The 20,328-nt window shown below is 46.0% G+C and overlaps 1 pseudogene; it reads right to left on the bottom strand.

Moving 5' to 3' along the window:
* Positions 1–16,755: 16,755 nt before the first annotated feature.
* Positions 16,756–16,926, bottom strand: LOC117072215 (annotated as a pseudogene).
* Positions 16,927–20,328: the final 3,402 nt, after the last annotated feature.

Raw genomic sequence — 20,328 nt, 5'->3', positions numbered from 1 at the left:
TTAAAAAAAAAACTCAAAGCTTGTGCAAACATTTCTTATACAGTCATTGTTTTCCCAGGATTGCGTAAACGGAAGTTCAAGTCAGCTTGAGGACTTTTCTAGAGGTTCAGCAAACTCATATCAAATCAGGGAAATGGGGTCTTTCCTTTCTCTGATTAATTTAATTTCTTCTGTCTCCTCTTGTCTTCTTCCTAGAGTCTGGTGCATCTGAAAGTTCTGTGAATACTAGCCTGCCCCATTCAGCAGATCTGGAGGCAACTATCGCCCTCCTATAAATACCAAGGGTGCCACTGCCCTGCTCCTTACACCAGACAGTAAACAGTCACCAAGAGCCTGATTGAAGCTTTGGGACAAAACAATGAAGCCAAAAGATGGATTTGCTGAGTAGCAGAGACCGTAAACTGCTACTCTTGGTTTATTTTTATTTTTTTTATTTTTATTTTTTTGAGATAGAGTCTTACTCTGTCTCCCAGGCAGGAGTGCAGTGGTATAATCTCAGCTCACTGCAGCCTCCGCCTCCCAGGTTCAATCGATTCTCCTGCCTCAACCTCCCCAGTAGCTGAGATTATAGGTGCCCACCACAACGCCCAGCTAATTTTTGGATTTTTAGTAGAGACAGGGTTTCACCATGTTGGCCAGGCTGGTCTTGAACTCCTGACCTAAGGTGACCCATCTGCCTCGGCCTCCCAAAGTGCTGGGATTACAGGAGTGAGCCACTGCGCCCAGCTGTCTCTATGTTTTAAAAAATAAAATAATAATAAATATATTATTTTTAGGCTAGGTACAGTGGCTCACACCTGTAATCCCAGCACTTTAGGAGGCAGAGTGAGTAGATCACTTGAGGTCAGGAGTTTGAGACCAGCCTGGCCAACATGGCAAAATGCGGTCTCTACTAAAAAAAAAAAAAAAAAATTAGCCAGGTGTAGTGGCACGCACCTGGAATCCTAGCTACTTGGGAGGCTGAGGCAGGAGAATTGCTTGAACCCAGGAGGCAGAGGTTACAGTGAGCTGAGATTGCACCACTGTACTTCAGCCTGGGCAACGGAGGGAGACTCTGTCTCAAAAAATAAATAAATAAATAAAATAATAAATAAATATATTTTTGTTAAAACTGGTTTTCCACCATTGGTGATCTTAAAGTGTGTGCTTTGGCTGGGTGCAGTGGCTCACGCCTGTAATTCCAGCACTTTGGGAGGCCGAGAAGGGTGGATCACAAGGTCAGGAGATCGAGACCATCCTGGCTAACACAGTGAAACCCCGTCTCTACTAAAATACAAAAAAAATTAGCCAGGCGTGGTGGTGGGCGCCTGTAGTCCCAGCTACTTAGGAGGCTGAGGCAGGAGAATGGTGTGAACCTGGGAGGCGGAGCTTGCAGTGAGCCAAGATCGTGCCACTGCACTCCAGCCTGGGCGATACTGAGAGATTCCATCTCAAAAATAAATAAATAAATAAAAATAAACTGTGTGCTTAGAACTTTTATTTCAATGATATTATTCTTGAATTGCAAGTCCAGATATCTATAGCATGATTGATCTTAGTGAATTTATTGAGGTGTACATTTTATTTAAAAGTAAAATTGGCTGGGTGCCATGGCTCACGCCTGTAATCCCAGCACTTTGGGAAGCCGAGGCGGGCGGATCACAAGGTCAGGAGATCGAGACCATCCTGGCAAACATGGTGAAACTCTGTCTTTATTTAAAATGCAAAGAATTAGCATTTTTAGTAGCCTGGGCGACAGAGCAACACTGCACTCCAGCTTGGGTGACAGAGCGAGAGTATGTCTAAAAACCAAAAAAAGTAAAACTGAAGACAAAATATTTACTATATGTCTAGAAAGCCTGGTTTGTAATACACAATGCTGGATCACCAAATAACTGTTATAGGTAGCATTTGTATAACATTTTTCATTCTTGGATATTGCTTTTACAATTTAGTTTTTCTTTTTCTTTTTTTTTTTTTTTTTTTGAGACGGAGTCTTGCTCTGTCACCCAGGCTAGAGTGCAGTAGCGCAATCTCGGCTCACTGCAAGCTCCACCTCCCGGGTTCACGCCATTCTCCTGCCTCAGCCTCCCGAGTCCCGAATAGCTGGGACTACAGGTGCCCACCACCACGCCCAGCTAATTTTTTTGTATTTTAGTACAGACGGGGTTTCACTGTGTTAGCCAGGATGCTCTCGATCTCCTGACCTTGTGATCCGCCCACCTCAGCCTCCCAAAGTGCTGGGATTACAGGCTTGAGCCACCGCGACCAGCCTAGTTCTACTTTCATGATATGAGTCAATGCCATATTTTAAAAGATATTACCAGGTCCTGTACAATTTTTGTATTTTATACTACAGGGAATTTAGTTTAATGAGCTTAAAATAAAACATTGTTGATTGGATTATTAAAAGCAAATCACTAAAACATCCTCTATGTAAGACTCTCCCCTGGGCACAGTGACTCACACCTGTAATCCCAGCACATTATGACACTGAGGCGGGTGAATCTCTTGAGCCTAGGAGTTCGAGACCAACCTGGGCAACATGGCGAAACCCCAGTCTCTACAAAAAATGCAAAAATTAGCTGGGCATGGTGGTGCACACCTGTAATCCCAACTACCTGGGAGGCTAAGGCTACAGGATCACTTGAGCCCAGGAGGTCAAGGCTGCAATGAGATATGATCACACTACTTGCACTCCAGTCTGGGCCACAGAATCTCTATTAATCATACCACAGTCTGGATATATACCCAAAGGATTATAAGTCATGCTGCTATAAAGACACATGCACACGTATGTTTATTGCAGCACTATTCACAATAGCAAAGACTTGGAACCAACCCAAATGTCCATCAATGATAGACTGGATTAAGAAAATGCTGCACATGGCCGGGCGTGGTGGCTCAAGCCTGTAATCCCAGCACTTTGGGAGGCCGAGACGGGTGGATCACGAGGTCAGGAGATCGAGACCATCCTGGCTAACACGGTGAAACCCCGTCTCTACTAAAAATACAAACAATTAGCCAGGCGAGGTGGCGGCACCTGTAGTCCCAGCTACTCGGGAGGCTGAGGCAGGAGAATGGCGTGAACCTGGGAGGCGGAGCTTGCAGTGAGCTGAGATCCAGCCACTGCACTCCAGCCTGGGCGACAGAGCAAGACTCCGTCTCAAAAAAAAAAAAAAAGAAAGAAAATGTGGCACATATACACCATGGAATACTATACAGCCATAAAAAAGGATGAGTTCATGTCCTTTGCAGGGACATGGACGAAGCTGGAAACCATCATTCTTAGCAAACTATCACAAGGACAGAAAACCAAACACCACATGTTCCCACTCATAGATGGGAATTGAACAATGAGAACACTTGGACACAGGGCAGGGAACATCACACACCAGGCCCTGTTGAGGGGTGGCGGGCTGGGGGAGGGATGGCATTAGGAGAAATACCTAATGTAAATGACGAGTTGATGGGTACAGCAAACCAACATGGCACATGTATACCTATGTAACAAACCTTCATGTTGTGCACATGTACCCTAGAACTTAAAGTATAACAAAAAAAAAAAAATCATACCACAGTCTTTCCTATAGAAAGATCTAAGCTCACTAATATGACTGAATTGCTTCTCTGTTGAATTCTAGCAAACATTTAAGGAAGAAATTATACCAACCATACACAAACTCTTCCAGAAAATAGAAGGAACGCTTCCCAGCTTTATTTATGAGCCCAGCATTATTCTGATACCAAACCCAGGCAAAGACATTACAAGAAAACTAGACCAATATCCCTAACGAATATAGACACAAAAATCCTCAAGGAAATATTATGAAATAAAACACAGCAATACATAAAAATAATACATCATGACCAAGTGGGGTTAATCCCAGGGATACAAAGCTGGTTAAACATTTGAAAATGAATCGATGTAATTTCTTATGTCAACAGACTAAAGATGAGAAACCACATGATCATTTCCATAGATGCAGGAAAAGCGTTTGACAAAATCTGACGTCCGTTACTGATAAAAGCTCTCTGCACATTAGTAAATAGAAGGAACTTCCTCAACCTATTAAAGGACAGCTACAGAAAAGAAAAAAAAAATCAGCAAAGTATCTTAGTCTGTTCAGGCTGCTGTAACAAAGTACTATAAACTGGGTAGTTTATAAACAACAGACACTTATTCTCATAGTTGTAGAGGCTGGGAAGTCCAAGATCAAAGCAGATTTGGTGTCTAGTGAGATCTTGCTTTCTGGCTTATAGACAGTTCCTTCTTTCTGTGTCTTCACATGGTAGAAGGACAAGGGCCTTTTTAGGTCTCCTTTTTTTTTTTTTTTTTTTTTTTTTCTGAGATGGAGTCTCACTCTGTCACTCAGGCAGGCTTGGGGCTCACTGTGACCTCTTCCTACCAGGTTCAACAATTCTCTTGCCTCAGCCTCCCAAGTAGCTGGGACTACAATCGTGTGCCACCATGCCCTGCTAATTTTTGTACTTTTAGTAGAGATGTATTTCACCATGTTGGCCAGGCTGGTCTTGAATTCCTGACCTCAAGTGATCCACCTGCTTCAGCCTCCCAAAGTGCTGGGATTATGGTATGACCTTACCTGGCCTCTGAGTCTCTTTCATAAGGGCACTAATCCCATTCATGAGGGCTCCACCACCATGGCCTAATCACTTCCTGATATGGTTTGGATCTGTGTCCCCACCCAGATCTCATGTTAAAATGTAATCCCCAATGCTGGAGGTAGGGCCTGGTGGGAGGTGATTGGATCATGGAGGTGAATCCTTCATAAATGGTTTAATACCATCCCCTTGGTGCTATTCTTGTGGTAGAGTTCTCATGAGCTCTGGTTATTTAAAAGTGTGTGGCACCTCCCTGCTCTCTCTATTCCTCTTGCTCCAGCCATGTGAAGACACTTGCTCAGGCTTTGCCTTCTGCCATGAGTAAAAGCTCCCTGAGGCCTCCCCAGCTATGCATGACCCTAAGACAATTAAACATATATATGACCAAGTCTCAGTTCTTTCTTTCTTTCTTTTTTTTTTTTTTTTTCTTTTTTGAGACAGCCTTGCTTTGTCACCCAGGCTGGAGTGCAGTGGCGCGATCTCGGCTTACTGCAACCTCCACCTCCCAGGTTCAAGTGATTCTCCTGCCTCAGCCTCCCAAGAAGCTGGGATTACAGGTGCATGCCACCACCCCCAACTAATTTTTGTATTTTTAGAAGAGAGGGGTTTCAACACGTTTGCCAGGCTGGTCTCGAACTTCTGGCCTCAAGTGATTCACCCACCTCAGACTCCCAAAGTGTCAGTTGTTTCTTTATGACAATGTGAAAACGGACTAATACACCTCCCAAAGGTCCCACCTCCTGATACCATCACCTTAGGGGTTAAGATGGCAACATATATGGATTTGGGGGAGACATGAACATTCAGACCATGGCACTAAGTACATCTGTAAAGCTAAGGTCATTAATAGGTATTTGTTTGTTTGTTTGTTTTGAGATGGAGTCTCGCTCTGTCACAAGCCTGGAGTGCAGTGGCACAATCTTGGCTCACTGCAACCTCTGCCTTCCAGGTTCAAGTGATTCTCATGCCTCAGCCTCCCGAGTAGCTGGGATTACAGGTGCGTACCACCATGCCCAGCTAATTTTGGTATTTTTAGTAGAGACAGGGTTTCACCATGTTGTTCAGGATGGTCTCAATCTGTTCACCTGGTGATCCGCCCACCTCAGCCTCCCAAAGTGCTAGGATTACAGGTGTGTGCCACCACACCCGGCCAGTTATTAATAGGTTTTGGAGGGCAATTCTTTGTTACGTCAAGACTAATCTTTCAGCCAGGCATGGTGGCTCACACCTGTAATCCTAACACTTTGGGAGATGGGAGGATCACTTGAGCCCGGGAGTTCGAGACCAGCCTGGGCAACATAGTGAGACCCTGTCTTAAAAAAAGAAAATCACTGTGATTAAACGCAGCAGTGCAGAATTGCTTTTGGTTTACTATTTTGACAAGAGCCATCCATTTGTCTTGTCCTAACATTTCTTATTCTACAGGTCAGGAAGTCAGTGTGGGAATTCTGCAAGATGGTGAGAATATTAATCTCAATTTTACAGTAAGTATTAGGAAAGTGACCATGGGAAGTTTATGGGCACAGGGGCCTATCATGAGGCAAAGTCAGGGTATAACTACATTTATCAGGGCTTTTGTTAAAAAGTCAAAAAAGGTCGGGCACAGTGACTCACACCCGTAATCCCAGCACTTTGGGAGGCTGAGGCTGGCACATCATTTGAGGTCAGGAGTTTGAGACCAGCCTGGCCCCTGTCTCTACTAAAAATACCAAAAAAATTAGCCAGGCATGGTGGCACGCACCTGTAATCCTGGCTACCTAGAAGGCTGAAGTAGGAGAATCATTTGAACCCGGGAAGCAGAGGTTGCAGTGAGCTGAGATGGCACCACTGCACTCCAGCCTGGGCGACAGAGTGCGGCTCTGCCTCATTAAAAAAAAAAAAAAAAAGTCAAAACAAAGACCAGGTATAGTGGCTCATGCCTGAAATCTCAGCACTTTGGGAGGCAGAGGCTGGAGGATCACTTGAGGCCAGAAGTTGGAGACTGGCCTAGGCAACATAGTGAGACCTCATCTCTACAATAATAACAATAATTATTATTATTATTATTATCTGTGTGTGTTGGGGTGTGGTGCGTGCCTGTAGTCACAGTTACCAAGGAAGCTGAGGAAGGAGGATTGCTTTAGCCCAGGAGTCTGAGGCTGCAGTAAGCCATCATCATGCCACTGCACTCCAGCCTGGGTGGCAGAGCAAGACTTTCTCTATATATTTTTAATAAAATAAAATAAACAGATGGCAGCAAGGCTGTGGAGAAAAGGAAACACTCATTCACTGTTGGTCAGAATGTAAATTGTTCGGCCATTACGAAGAGCAGTTCTGATATTTCTCAAAGAACTAAGAGTCAAAGCACCATCCAACCCAGCAACCCCACTACTGAGTAACTACCCCCTAAAAAATAAATTGCTCCACCAAAAGGACACCTGCATCCATGGCACAGCAGTATTCACAATAGCAAAGACATGGAATCAACCTAGATGCCCATCTATGGTGAAAAATATGGTATATATACACCTTGGAATACTACACAGCCATAAAAAAGAACAAAATCATGTCCACTGAAGCAACGGGATACAGCTGCAAACCACTATTCTGAGCTAACTAATACAGAAACACAAAACCAAATAGCACATATTCTCATTTATAAGAAGGAGCTAAATATTGGGCGCACATAGACATAAAGATGAAAACAATAGACAAGGGACTATTAGAGGTAGAAGACAGGGAGCAGGGCAAGGGCTGAAAAATGATCTATTGGATACTATGCTCACTACCTGGGCGACATATTCATTCATACCCCAAAACTCAGCATCACAGCGTATACCTTTGTAACAAACCTGTACTTGCATCCCCTTTTTCTAATATATTAATAAAAGTTGACTGGCCAGGTGCAGTGGCTCACGCCTGTAATCCCAGCACTTTGGGAGGCTGAGGCAGGCGGAGGTCGGGAATTCGAGACCAGCCTGGCCACCGTGGAGAAACCCTGTCTCTACAAAAAATACAAAAATTAGCCTGGTGTGGTGGCAGGCACCTGTAATCCCAGCTACTCAGGAGGCTGAGGCAGGAGAATCACTTGAACCGGGGAGATGGAGGTTGCAGTGAGCCCAGATAGTGCCACTGCACTTTAGCCTGGGTGACAGAGTGAGACCCTGTCTTAAAGAAAGAAAGAAAGAAAGAAAGAAAGAAAGAAAGAGAGAGAGAGAGAAAGAGAGGAAGAGAGAAAAAGGAAGGAAGGAAGGAAGGAGGAAGGAAGGAAGGAAGGAAGGAAGGAAGGAAGGAAATTTGTTCTTCAGTTGCATTATCCATATTTTAAGAGTACAGTGCCACATATGGCTGCTATCTGCCATATTGGATCACTAGAGATAGAACATTGTCTTCATCAGAAAAGGGTCTATGGCCAGAGCTGGGTTATAGCATGTCACACACATTATAACACCTTCTTTGGCTTTCTAGTAAACAACTTCTGAAGTTTACAAGCACCTCTCAGCCTGTTACAGTAACAGTCTACAAACAAATTAAAAATTGTGAAGCCCGGGCTGTCCAGACCAGCAGTCCCCAACTTTTTTGGCACCAGGGACCGGTTTCATGGAAGACAATTGTTCCACGGACCAGGAGGGTCAAGGGGGATGGTTTTGGGATGGTTCAAGTACATTACATTCATTGTGCACTTTATTTCTATTATTATTAATATTTTTTGAGATGGAGTCTCACTCTGTCACCCAGGCTAGAGAGTGCAGTGGCACAATCTCAGCTCACTGCAACCTCCATCTCCCCGGTTCAAGCGATTCTCCTGCCTCAACCTCCCAAGTAACTGCGATTGTAGGCACCCACCACCACCCCCAGCTAATTTTTGTATTTTTTGTAGAGACAGTGTTTTTTGTTTTTTGTTTTTTGTTTTTAGACAGAGTCTCGCTCTGTCACCCAGGCTGGAGTGCAGTGGCCAAATCTCAGCTCACTGTAAGCCCCACCTCCCAGGTTTATGCCATTCTCCTGCCTCAGCCTCCCGAATAGCTGGGACTACAGGCGCCCGCCACCGCGCCTGGCTAGTTTTTTTGCATTTTTTAGTAGAGACGGGGTTTCACCGTGTTAGCCAGAATGGTCTCGATCTCCTGACCTCATGATCCGCCCGTCTCAGCCTCCCAAAGTGCTGGGATTACAGGCTTGAGCCACCGCGCCCGGCCGTAGAGACAGTGTTTCACCATGTTGGCCAGGGTAGTCTCGAACTCCTGACCTCAGGTGACCTGCCCACCTCCACCTCCCAAAGTGCTGGGATTACAGATGTGAGCCACCACATCCAGCCTATTTCTATTATTATGTTGTAATATATAATGAAATAATTATACAACTCACCATAATGTGAATCAGTGGGAGCCCTGAGTTTGTTTTCCTGTAATTAGATGGTCACAACAGGTGGGTGATGAGAGATAGTGACAGATCATCAGGCATTAGATTTTCATAAGGAGCACACAACCTAGATCACTCATGCACAGTTCACAATAGAGTTGGTACTCCTATGAGAACCTAATGCCACAGCTGATCTGACAGGAGGCAGAGCTCAGGCAGTAATAATAGTGTTGAGGAGCCGCTGTAAATATAGATGAAGCTTCACTCGCTCACCCACCATTCACCTCTTGCTGTGCAACCTGGTTCCTAACAGATCACAGACCTGGCCTCCTGAATATTCCTCCATTCTGAGAAAACAAATAGCTTCTCAATCAGCAACCCAAAGTGATCATTTCACCAATGCTGACAACCTAGACTCAAGGGAAACATGCTAGACACCCCCATATTTCTCATGTAAAATTCTATTATTGTCAAGTTTTAAACAAGCTATTTCTTTTTTTTGTGAGATGGAGTTTTGCTGTGTCTCCCAGGCTGGCATGCAGTGGTGCGACCTCGGCTCTCTGCAACATCCGCCTCCTAGGTTCAAGTGATTTCCCCGCTTCAGCCTTCCGAGTAGGTGGCAATACAGGCATGTGCCACCATGTCCAGCAAATTTTTGTGTTCTTAGTAGAGACAGTGTTTTGCCATGTTGGCCAGGTTGGTCTCAAACTCCTGACCTCAAGTGATCCACGTGCCTCAGCCTCCCAAAGTGCTGGTATTACAGGGGTGAGCCACCACACCTGGCAACCTATTTCTTTGGACTCCAAATTTGCTGATTTAATTTCTAGAAACTGAGAAATTTCTAGAAACTGAAAAACCAGCATGAGGTCGCAGGACTGCATGTGTTTCCATTGGCAGTTCTAGTGCAAAAAATAGAATAGTAAAATAAAATAAAATAAACAAGCAAACAAAAAAAACTCAGATTGTGAAAATGCAGACAGAGAGAGGGGTACAGTATTCTAAACTAAAGCATCGTTTGAGAGAAACTTTCTAGATAATGTTGAAGATTGGACAATTCCTAGGTGCCATCCTGTTTGAATCTAATCATCATGAAATTGACTTTGGAGATTGTCTGTAAAAAGAAACCCTGTTACTTTGTTTTTTTTCTTTTTGTGAGACAGTCTCACTCTGTCACCCAGGCTGGACTGCAGTGGCGTCATCTTGGCTCACTGCAACCTCAGTCTCCCAGGTTCAAGCCATTCTCCTGCCTCAGCCTTCTGAGTAGCTGGGATTACAGGCCCACGCCACCATGCTGAGCTAATTTTTGTAATTTTAGTAGAGGTGGGGTTTCACCATGTTGGTCAGGCTGGTCTAGAACTCCCAAGGTTTCACCATGTTGGCCAGGTTAGTCTCGTACTCCTGACCTCAAATGATACACCAGCCTCAGCCTCTCAAAGTGCTGGGATTACAGGAGAGAGCCACCCAGCCAGGAAATTCTGTTTTGACAGCAAAGTTAATGGGGTTCTGTGGACTGGCTCCTGATGGCCGGGCCGAATAGCAGCAGGGCTGTGAACACCTCAGCAGTGGCTTTCATAGGGGAGTTAGCCCATCTGATGGACTGGGCAGGGCTTCCTGGATGGGTGGGGTTTCTTGGATGGGTGGGGTTTCTTGGATGGGTGTGGCTTGCTGGTGGGTGGAGCTTCTTGGGTGGGCAGGGCTTCTTGAGTAGGTGTGGCTTCCTGGGTTCGGCGGGGCTTTGTGTAGGCCGGGTCTCACCGCAGGGCCAGTTCCCTAGGTGGGGAGAGGTAGAAAGACTCCTAGCAGGGGCCGGGCGCGGTGGCTCAAGCCTGTAATCCCAGCACTTTGGGAGGCCGAGACGTGAGGATCACGAGGTCAGGAGATCGAGACCATCCTGGCTAACACGGTGAAACCCCGTCTCTACTAAAAAATACAAAAAACTAGCCGGGCGAGATGGCGGACGCCTGTAGTCCCAGCTACTCGGGAGGCTGAGGCAGGAGAATGGAGTAAACCGGGAGGCGGAGCTTGCAGTGAGCTGAGATCCGGCCACTGCACTCCAGCCTGGGTGACAGAGCGAGACTCCGTCTCAAAAAAAAAAAAAAAAAAGAAAGACTCCTAGCAGGGGGAGCTGGTACAGAAGCAGATGGTTGGGGGGGAAAGGAGTGGGGAAGGGACAGTTAATCTGGTAACTAAGAGCCTCTGGTCACAGTAAATCCAGAATTGGACTGCAGACACTATATTTGCTGCAAGGAGGGAGGATGGTACCAGAAGACACTGGAGTTGGGAGGACCAACCCCCAGGACCCTAACCCACTGTGCCCAGGTGGGAAACTGGTAACCTGGCCAAGGAGAGTGGTTTGGTGATCCCAATGAAACCGCCTTTGTGAAAATTATGACAGAGGCCGGGCGCAGTGGCTCACACCTGTAATCCCAGCACTTTGGGAGGCCAAGGTAGGTGGAGTGTTTGAGATCAGGTGCTCGAGACCAGCCTGGCCAACATGGCAAAACCTGTCTCTACTAAAACTTAGCTGGACATGGTGGCAGGCGCCTGTAATCCCAACTACTCAGGAGGCTGAGGCAGGAGAATCACTCGAATCTGGGAGGTGAAGGTTGCAGTGAGCTGAGATTGCCCCCACTGTACTCCAGCCTGGGTAACAGAGTAGGACTCTGTCTTAAAAAAAAAAAAAAAAAAAAAAAAGAAGTTATGACAGTGAGTAAAACCTGACATAGGAAAATTATGGCAGTAATCTAGCCGACTTCATCTTGCTTCTAGCCTCTAAACTGTCCTTGTTCATTCCCAGGCATAGGCTAGATTAACTTGGGGAGGAATTTAGTTTATGGTTTAACCTTAAAGCAAGGATGATAATAGCCCTTCCCAAAACTACCCCCTCTTTGTTCTGGGACCAAACTGCCTTTGTAAAACTAATGACAAGTCACAAGATTAGGATTATGGGGGTGTCTGAACTCTGCTAAAATGAATCTAAAAGTTCAGTCATTGAGCTGGGTGTGGTGGCTCACACCTGTAATCCCAGCACTTTGGGAGGCCCGGGGAGGGGGGGGGTGGATCACGAGGTCAGGAGTTCGAGACCCGCCTCGCCAACATAATGAAACCCCATCTCTACTAAAAATACAAAAAAATTAACCAGGCTTGGTGGCACACGCCTGTAATCCCAGCTACTCGGGAGGCTGAGGCAGGAGAAACACTTGAATTTGGGAGGTAGAGGCTGCAAATTCAAGTGATTCTCCTGCCTCAGCCTCCCAAGTAGCTGGGATTACAGGCGTGCACCACCATGCCTGGCTAATTTTTGTACTTTTAGTAGAGACGGGGTTTCACATGTTGGTCAGGCTGGCATCGAACTTCTGACCTCGTGATTCACCAGCCTCGGCCTCCCCAAGTGCTGGAATTACAGGCATGAGCCACTGCGCCTGGCCTCTTGAAAGTATTCTTACTAGGTATAGAATTCTAAGTTGACAGGTTTTTTTTTTTTCAGCATATGAATAAGATTCCATTGTCTTCTGGCTTCAAGGGTGCTGCACAGAAGACTGAGCTTGATCTGTCAGGCCTTTAATTACTTTTTCTCTTGTTGCTTCAAGACTTCCTGTTTCGTTAATATTCTAAAGCTTCACCAGGATGTTTCTGGGCATAGATTTCTTTGTATTTACCATGCTTGGGATTCCTCGGCTTCTCAAAGCTGGTAAGGTCTCTTCTCAATCTGGGAAACTTGCCAGCCATTATCTCTTTTCATATTTTCTCTTCCCCCATTACCTCTTTTCTCCAGGAACTGCAATTAAATAGAGGTTAACCCTTCCCTTTCTATTCTCCATGTGTTTTTAACTACTCTTCCATATTTTCTGTCTCATAGCTGCTCATGAAGCATGTGGTGAGTTTCTTCTGTTCTCTCAGTTTATAGATTCTCTCTTCAGCTCTGTCTGATCTGATCTGCCACTAAAACCTCCTAATAAGTTTTTTTTTTTTTTTTTTTTGAGACAGAGTCTTGCTCTGTGGCCCAGGTTGGAGTGCAGTGGCACAATCTCGGCTCACTGCAACCTCCGCCTCCTGGGTTCACACCATTCTCCTGCCTCAGCCTCCCAAGTAGCTGGGACTACAGGTGCCTGCCACCACACCCAGCTAATTTTCCTTTGTACTTTTTTAGTAGAGACGGGGTTTCACTGTGTCAGCTGGGATGGTCTCAATCTCCTGACCTTATGCTAATAAGTTTTTTATTTTTATTATTATTATTATTATTTTTTTTTTTTGAGACAGAATCTCGCTCTGTCACCCAGGCTGGAGTGCAGTGGCCGGATCTCAGCTCACTGCAAGCTCCGCCTCCCGGGTTTACTCCATTCTCCTGCCTCAGCCTCCCGAGTAGCTGGGACTACAGGTGCCCGCCACCTTGCCCGGCTAGTTTTTTTTTTTTGTATTTTTTTAGTAGAGACGGGGTTTCACCGTGTTAGCCAGGATGGTCTCGATCTCCTGACCTCGTGATCCGCCCGTCTCAGGCTCCCAAAGTGCTGGGATTACAGGCTTGAGCCACCGCGCCCGGCCATAAGTTTTTTAATAAACAAATCTACATTTTAACAAGTTCCTGGATACACACACGTATTTATTACTGAAAATGGAAATAACATATCAAAATATCCTCCTCTCGCTGTTCAAGTTTGTTGGGGTTCTTTTGTTTGTTTTTTGAGACTGAGTCTCATTCTTTTGCCCAGGCTGGAGTGCAGTGGTGCCATCTCAGCTCACTGCAACCTCCACCTCCCAGGTTTAAGCAGTTGTCCTGCCTCAGCCTCCTGAGTAGCTGCGATTACAGACATGAGCCACCATGCCTGGCCAATTTTTGTATTTTTAGTAGAGACTAAAAATAGTTTCACCATATTGGCCAGGCTGGTCTCAAACTCCTGACCTCAAGTGATCCGCCTGTCTTGGCCTCCGAAAGTGCTAAGATTGCAGGCATGAGCCACTGCGCCCAGCCTCACTATTCAAGTTTTTTTAAAGGTAAAGACACATCTAGCTGCATGTACCCTTCTCTAATGTTATGCTTTATCCAAACTACCCAATGTAAACTCATTTTATATATTCCTTCCACATAAATTTCTTTACTTCAAGTGTTTGATGTTAGGTCTGCTCTCATCTCATTGACTTCAGGATTCTAAACCATACATGTAATCCATGAGAACTTGTACTACCTGGAGCCAAATCAAAAACTAAAACTGAGATATACCAAAGCATCAAATTACAAAGAGGGACAAAGGGGAAAAAAAAAAACAACTTAGGTCATCAAAATCATATTTTGAGTTATTAAAAATTATTGGATTTTGGCTGGGCGCAGTGGCTCACGCCTGTAATCCCAGCACTTTGGGAGGCCGAAGTGAGCAGATCCTGAGGTCGGGAGTTTGAAACTAGCCTGGGTAACATGGTGAAACCCCATCTCTACTAAAAATACAAAATTAGCCAGGCGTGGTGGCGGGCGCCTGTTAATCCCAGCTACTCAGGAGGCTGAGGCAGAAGAATCGCTTGAACCTGGGAAGCAGAGCTTTCAGTGAGCCGGGATTATACCACTGCACTCCAGCCTGGGTGACAGAGTGAGACTCGTCTCCAAACAATAGCAATAAAAATAAAAATTATTGGATTTCTGCTTTCACTTAGAGTAAAAAAGCCACAAGAGGCTGGGCATGGTGACTCACACCTGTAATCCCAGCATTTTGAGAAGCCAAGGCAGGAGGATCGGTTGAGGCCAGGAGCTCAAGACCAGCCTGGGCAACCTAGCAAAGCCCCCATCTCTACAAAAAGTGCAATAAAATTAATAAATAAAATAAATCTACAAGAGACTATCACTCCTACCATAAAAAGAAGAAAAAGCGGCCGGGCACGGTGGCTCAAGCCTGTAATCCCAGCACTTTGGGAGGCCAAGACGGGTGGATCACGAGGTCAGGAGATCGAGACCATCCTGGCTAACACGGTGAAACCCCGTCTCTACTAAAAAATACAAAAAAACTAGCCGGGAGAGGCGGCGGGTGCCTGTAGTCCCAGCTACTCTGGAGGCTGAGGCAGGAGAATGGCGTAAACCCAGGAGGCGGAGCTTGCAGTGAGCTGCGATCCGGCCACTGCACTCCGGCCCCGGCGACAGAGCGAGACTCCACCTCAAAAAAAAAAAAAAGAAGAAAAAGCTGGGTAATCTATAAATTTTGGCATTTCTTGAGCCCATGAGAAATCTAGGCTTCAAGGAAACCAGGTGAACTGAGGTCCAAAGAGTGACTGTGCCTCTCAGGAGAGCCAGGACACATGAAAAGTTCCACCTTTGTCAGAGCACAGGAGGAAGAAGTGGCCACCAAAAAAGCAGGTGACAGGAAAACAACATTTTAATGAATTCTTAGAGGCCAGAAGTGGGCCAGCATGACAACTTAGAATCCCCCTGGGTACATCAGGATCTAGCAGACCCCAAGTTCACTTGCAATCTCTTTTCCACCTCTTGGTGTTTATGAGAAAGACTGGAGGTACAAGAGACAGGAAAGAGGCTCCCTCAGTGGTTCACGGGCATGAACGCCCTCCTACCTCCTAGAACCTTGTCTCACAAGAAGCAGAAGGACTTAAGCCTCAGGGGAAGGGGCAGGAATCCTTCCCATCCCCAGGGGACAGGGAAGGGTTCACTCCTGGTAGAAGTAAGGGCATAAGTAAGACCATCTAGTTCTGGGGGAGGGATAGGAACCAGCCCCTCATTACATGGTGAGGGAGGGTTGAAGCAAAATCTGCTCCCTTGGGAGGGGCAGGAACTACCCCTTGCTAAATCATAAGCTTTGCACCTGTAAACCAAAAATAAAATTCTAAGCCCCCCAACCTACTAAACGGATCCCTTCTCGCCAAGGGCATTCCAAAGTAAACCTGCAAAACTAGTTCAGGCCATGATGGGAAGGAGAGTTGGACATGCCTCATTCTGCCCTCCTGTTTTTGGAATTCAGGCACAACTGACCAGCTTTCACATCAACACAGAGATCTGAAGACTGACAAAACAGACTCTTTGTAGCAATAAGATACCAAATTCCAACCTGACTGAAGTATAGCATCACATGACAGAGCAGGTCCTGAAAGAAATAGAAGTATTTTAGCCCAAAATAAATTTTTCTTTGACATATTTTGGAACAGCCCTGCAAAGCTGCCTCTTGTCGGGTAAAGTCTACACTCTGTAGAGAGTGCCCTTCCCTTTCCAGGTCTTCTCCTGATTCAGGAGAGATTTAACCAACAGTCTGGCACCTTTCTAAGTCTGATGAGAAACATTTACCATCTATTCTCTCTGAAGCCTTCTTCTCTCTGAAGTTAACCAAGATTGTGCCACTGCACTCTAGCCTGGGCAACAGAGTGAGACTCTGTCCGAAAAAAAAAAAAAGTGGCCTCCACAACCCCTTATCTTTTTTAAAACTGTTTATTTTATGTACAAAGAGCTATCATGGTTTTATCATGGTTTTTTTTTTTTTTTTTTTTTCTTTTAAGACGGAGTCTTACTCTGTTGCCAGGCTGGAGTGCAGTGGTGTGATCTCGGCTCACTGCAACCTCTGCCTCCCGGGTTCAAGCGATTCTCCTGCCTCAGCCTCCTGAGTAGCTGGGATTACAGGCATGTGCCACCACGCCCAGCTAATTTTTGTATTTTTAGTAGAGATGAGGTTTCACCATGTTGGCCAAATTAGTCTCAATCTCCTGACCTCGTGATCTGCCCACCTCGGCCTCCCAAAGTGCTGGGATTTCAGGCGTGAGCCACCGCGCCCGGCCGCTATCATGGTTTTTCACTGGGTAGATGTCTTGGATAATCCTTTCAAGGAAGATCAATTAGTGCAACTTAATGAAACCGATATCTTTCCTGTACTGACAGAAACACTGGCGGCACATATTGAGGACATATTTCCCGATCAGACCATGCCGGTTTGGGCAGATATGGCAAGAATGAGAACCCTGGCCGAATATTCACTGGTGGCTCTAGTACAGCTGCTGGTGACCCATCTTGCTCTCAGCAGTGCAACCAGGTAAAAGGTCATAACCTCTTATCTTTAAATCGGACATGCCTTTCTGTTGATTCCAGGTCTTTAGATCATAATTTTACTCTTTCAACCAATTTCCAGTCAGAAAATCTTGGAATTCACCTATGATCTGGAAGTCCCCCGCCCTGCACCCCAAATTGTTCCACCTTTCCTGACTGAACCAATGTACACCTTACGTGTATTGATTGAAGTTTGCCTGTAACTTCCGTCCCTCTAAAACGTATAAAATTGGCCGCAGGAGTTCACGCCTGTAATTCCAGCACTTTTGGAGGCCGAGGCGGGTGGATCACTTGAGGTCAGGAGTTTGAAACCAACCTGGCCAACATGGTGAAACCTCGTCTCTACTAAAAATACAAAACTTAACGGGCATGGTGGCGAGCACCTGTAATCCCAGCTACTCAGGAGACTAAGACAGGAGAATGACTTGAGCCCAGGAGGCATAGGTTGCAGTGAGCTGAGATTGTGCCACTGCACTCCAGCCTGGGCAACAGAGCAAGACTCCCTCTCGGAAAAAAAAAAAATCGCCAGGGGTGGTGGCTCACGCCTGTAATCCCAGCACTTTGGGAGGCCAAAGCAGGAGGATCACTTGAGGCCAAGAGTTCGAGACCAGCCTAGTCAACATGGTGAAACTTCATCTCTAATAAAAATACAAAAATTAGCCAGACATGGTAGCACACATACATGGTAATCCCAGCTATGTGGGTGGCTGAGGCACAAGAATTGCTTGAGCCTGGGAGACAGAGGTTGCAGTGAGTGCCACTGCACTCCAGCCTAGGCAACAGAACGAGACTCTGCCTAAAACAAAATGTATAAAAGCTATAAACCAACCACCTTGAGCACCTGTGCTTAGGACTTTGAGGGGCTATGTCATGGGCCTTGGTCACTCATATTTGGCTCAGCATAAATCTCTTTAAATATTTTAGAGTTTAACTCTTTTTGTCAATGTATCAGTTGACAATGACCAGTAGTCTACCTGAAACTGCCTTTGCGAAAATTGTATCACTGAGAAAAATTACAATAGTAAGCAGAGTTAATACCCTCCGCCTCCACCATCTTGCCTTTCCCTTGATTATTTGGGGGCTACTGGGCCAAGCTAACTTTGGAAGACATTTTAGGTTATCATTTAAATGGTAATAGGCCTTGCCTGAAACTCCTCTCCTCCCACAAGCCTGTTGTAAAGCCAATGGGAGGCCATCAGGCTTGGAGGAGGAGAGGAGCTTGAGCCCTAAGATTGGCCTTTTGAGATGTCTTTTCAGGATTTTTGCATGTCAGACATTCATGGCTCCACCTGAACCCTCCTGAATCACCCACCAAACCCACCCTTGTGTCCCTGCCCAGAAGCAATTCTGCCTGCAGGAGGACAGCTTGGACTCCTATCATTTCATCTCCGCCCCAACCAATCAGCAGCAAGCACCTATTACCTGGCCACCCTCATCCCCTTGTGGAGTCCTAATTAGGGAAAGGGAGTTGGGCCGGCGGAACCAAAGGAAAACAAAAAGAGAAAACAGATAAGCAACAAGTCTGTCTTTCTTCATGGTCCAGGACGCACAGCCTTCCTGCGCAAGTAACTCAAAATCTTTCCTGCACCCAGGTATCACCAGACACCTGCAAGTTAGTGCACTGCAACCTTGATGTTATCAGTACTACATAAAGCCCTCTTCAACAGACAGCATAAACACTACCCTCTAAAATCTCAAGCAAGCCTTTGTTTTTTTGCAGTCAGTTTCTCTTCTGCTGGTAGCCCGTTATCTCTCCGGCAACGTATTTTCCTACTTTGTCTAATAAATCTGCCTTCCTTTACTTAAAACTGTCTTCACAAATTCTTTTGCCCCCACACCACCAGCTGTCGTTTTCCCATGACACCCCTAACATACAAGCTTTGGACAAGATGATTTGAGTGCTAACTCCATCTCCCATGTGGTATGGCCAGCCTTATGTCTATTAAACTCTTTCTCTACTACAGTGCCACGGTGTTTCTGTACGCAGCCAGCAAGAAGAACCTCTCAGGTGGTTACACATCCTCCTGCCCTCATTTCCAAGCTAGCTCCTGCTGAAGAAGAACTAGAGGCAAAGCTGAATGCCCGGGTGGAGGGGAGGACAGCTGCTTGCACTCAGAAGCCTGCACTGATACAGGGAGGTCAGCCACCATGGGAGTAGGGATGAGAAATCCTGTCCTTCCAAAGATCCCCCCATCCAAAGACATAAGGAAAAGTTTGGCTGCCACGAGGAAGGCCAGATATGCTGAGAAATTCCACCCCCAAGACCCAGGAGCAAAGAGCTCGCCTGAGACAGAGACTAGCCCTGGAAAAATGGAATACCTTGTCTCTGTCAGAGGCAGGTGAACCAGAGCAACTCCATCTTGAATAGGAATGAGTAAAATGAGGCTGAGACCTACTGGGTGCATTCCCAGACGGTTAAGGCATTCTCAGTCACAGGATGAGATAGGAGGTCAGCACAAGATACAGGTCATAAAGACCTCGCTGATAAAACAGGTTTTGTAGCAGGACAAGTCTCAGACAAAACCCCTCAGACACCGAGTTAAAGAAGAAAGGGCTTTATTCAGCCGGGAGCTTCAGCAAGACTCACGTCTCCGACAACCAAGCTCTCCGCGTGAGCAATTCCTGTCCCTTTTAAGGGCTCCCAACTCTAAGGGGGTGCACGTGAGAGGGTCGTGATCGATTGAGCAAGCAGGGGGTACGTGACTGGGGGCTGCATGCACCGGTAATTAGAATGGAACAGAACAGGACAGGGATTTTCACAGTGCTTTTCCATACAACGTCTGTAATCTATAGATACCATAAATGATTAGGCCAGGGGTCGATCTTTAATGACCAGGCCCAGGGTGTGGCTCCGAGCTGCCTGCTTGTGGATTTCATTTCTGCCTTTTAGTTTTTACTTCTTCTTTCTTTGGAGGTAGAAATTGGGCATAAGACAATATAAGGGGTGGTCTCCTCCCTTAGTTTCAGTAAAGAAGCCGGCCAAAACCCACCAAAACCAAGATGGCGACGAGAGTGACCGCAGGTCGTCCTCACTGCTACACTCTCACCAACACCATGACAAATTCCACGGCAACGTCAGGAAGTTACGCTATATGGTCTAAAAAGAGGAGGCATGAATAATCCACCCCTTGTTTGATGCATAATCAGGAAATAACCATAAAAATCGCCAACCAGCCACCCTCGGGGCTGCTTTGTCTATGGAGTAGCCGTTCTTTTATTTATTTTCCTAATAAACTTGCTTTCACTTTATGGACTCACCCTGACCTTTCCTGTAACACCTCTACCATAAACCTCACACCAAGTAACCCACAAAAGCAGTCCCAAGCTATTGGCAGGGTGGGGAACGCAAGAATATGGGAAGAGAT

The sequence above is a fragment of the Trachypithecus francoisi genome, unplaced genomic scaffold, assembly GCF_009764315.1.
Source record: "Trachypithecus francoisi isolate TF-2019V2 unplaced genomic scaffold, Tfra_2.0 Lachesis_group4, whole genome shotgun sequence".
NCBI classification, from domain to species: Eukaryota; Metazoa; Chordata; class Mammalia; order Primates; family Cercopithecidae; genus Trachypithecus; species Trachypithecus francoisi.
Note: the sequence above shows the minus strand (reverse complement) of the source record. Positions and strands in the feature narration are given on the sequence as shown.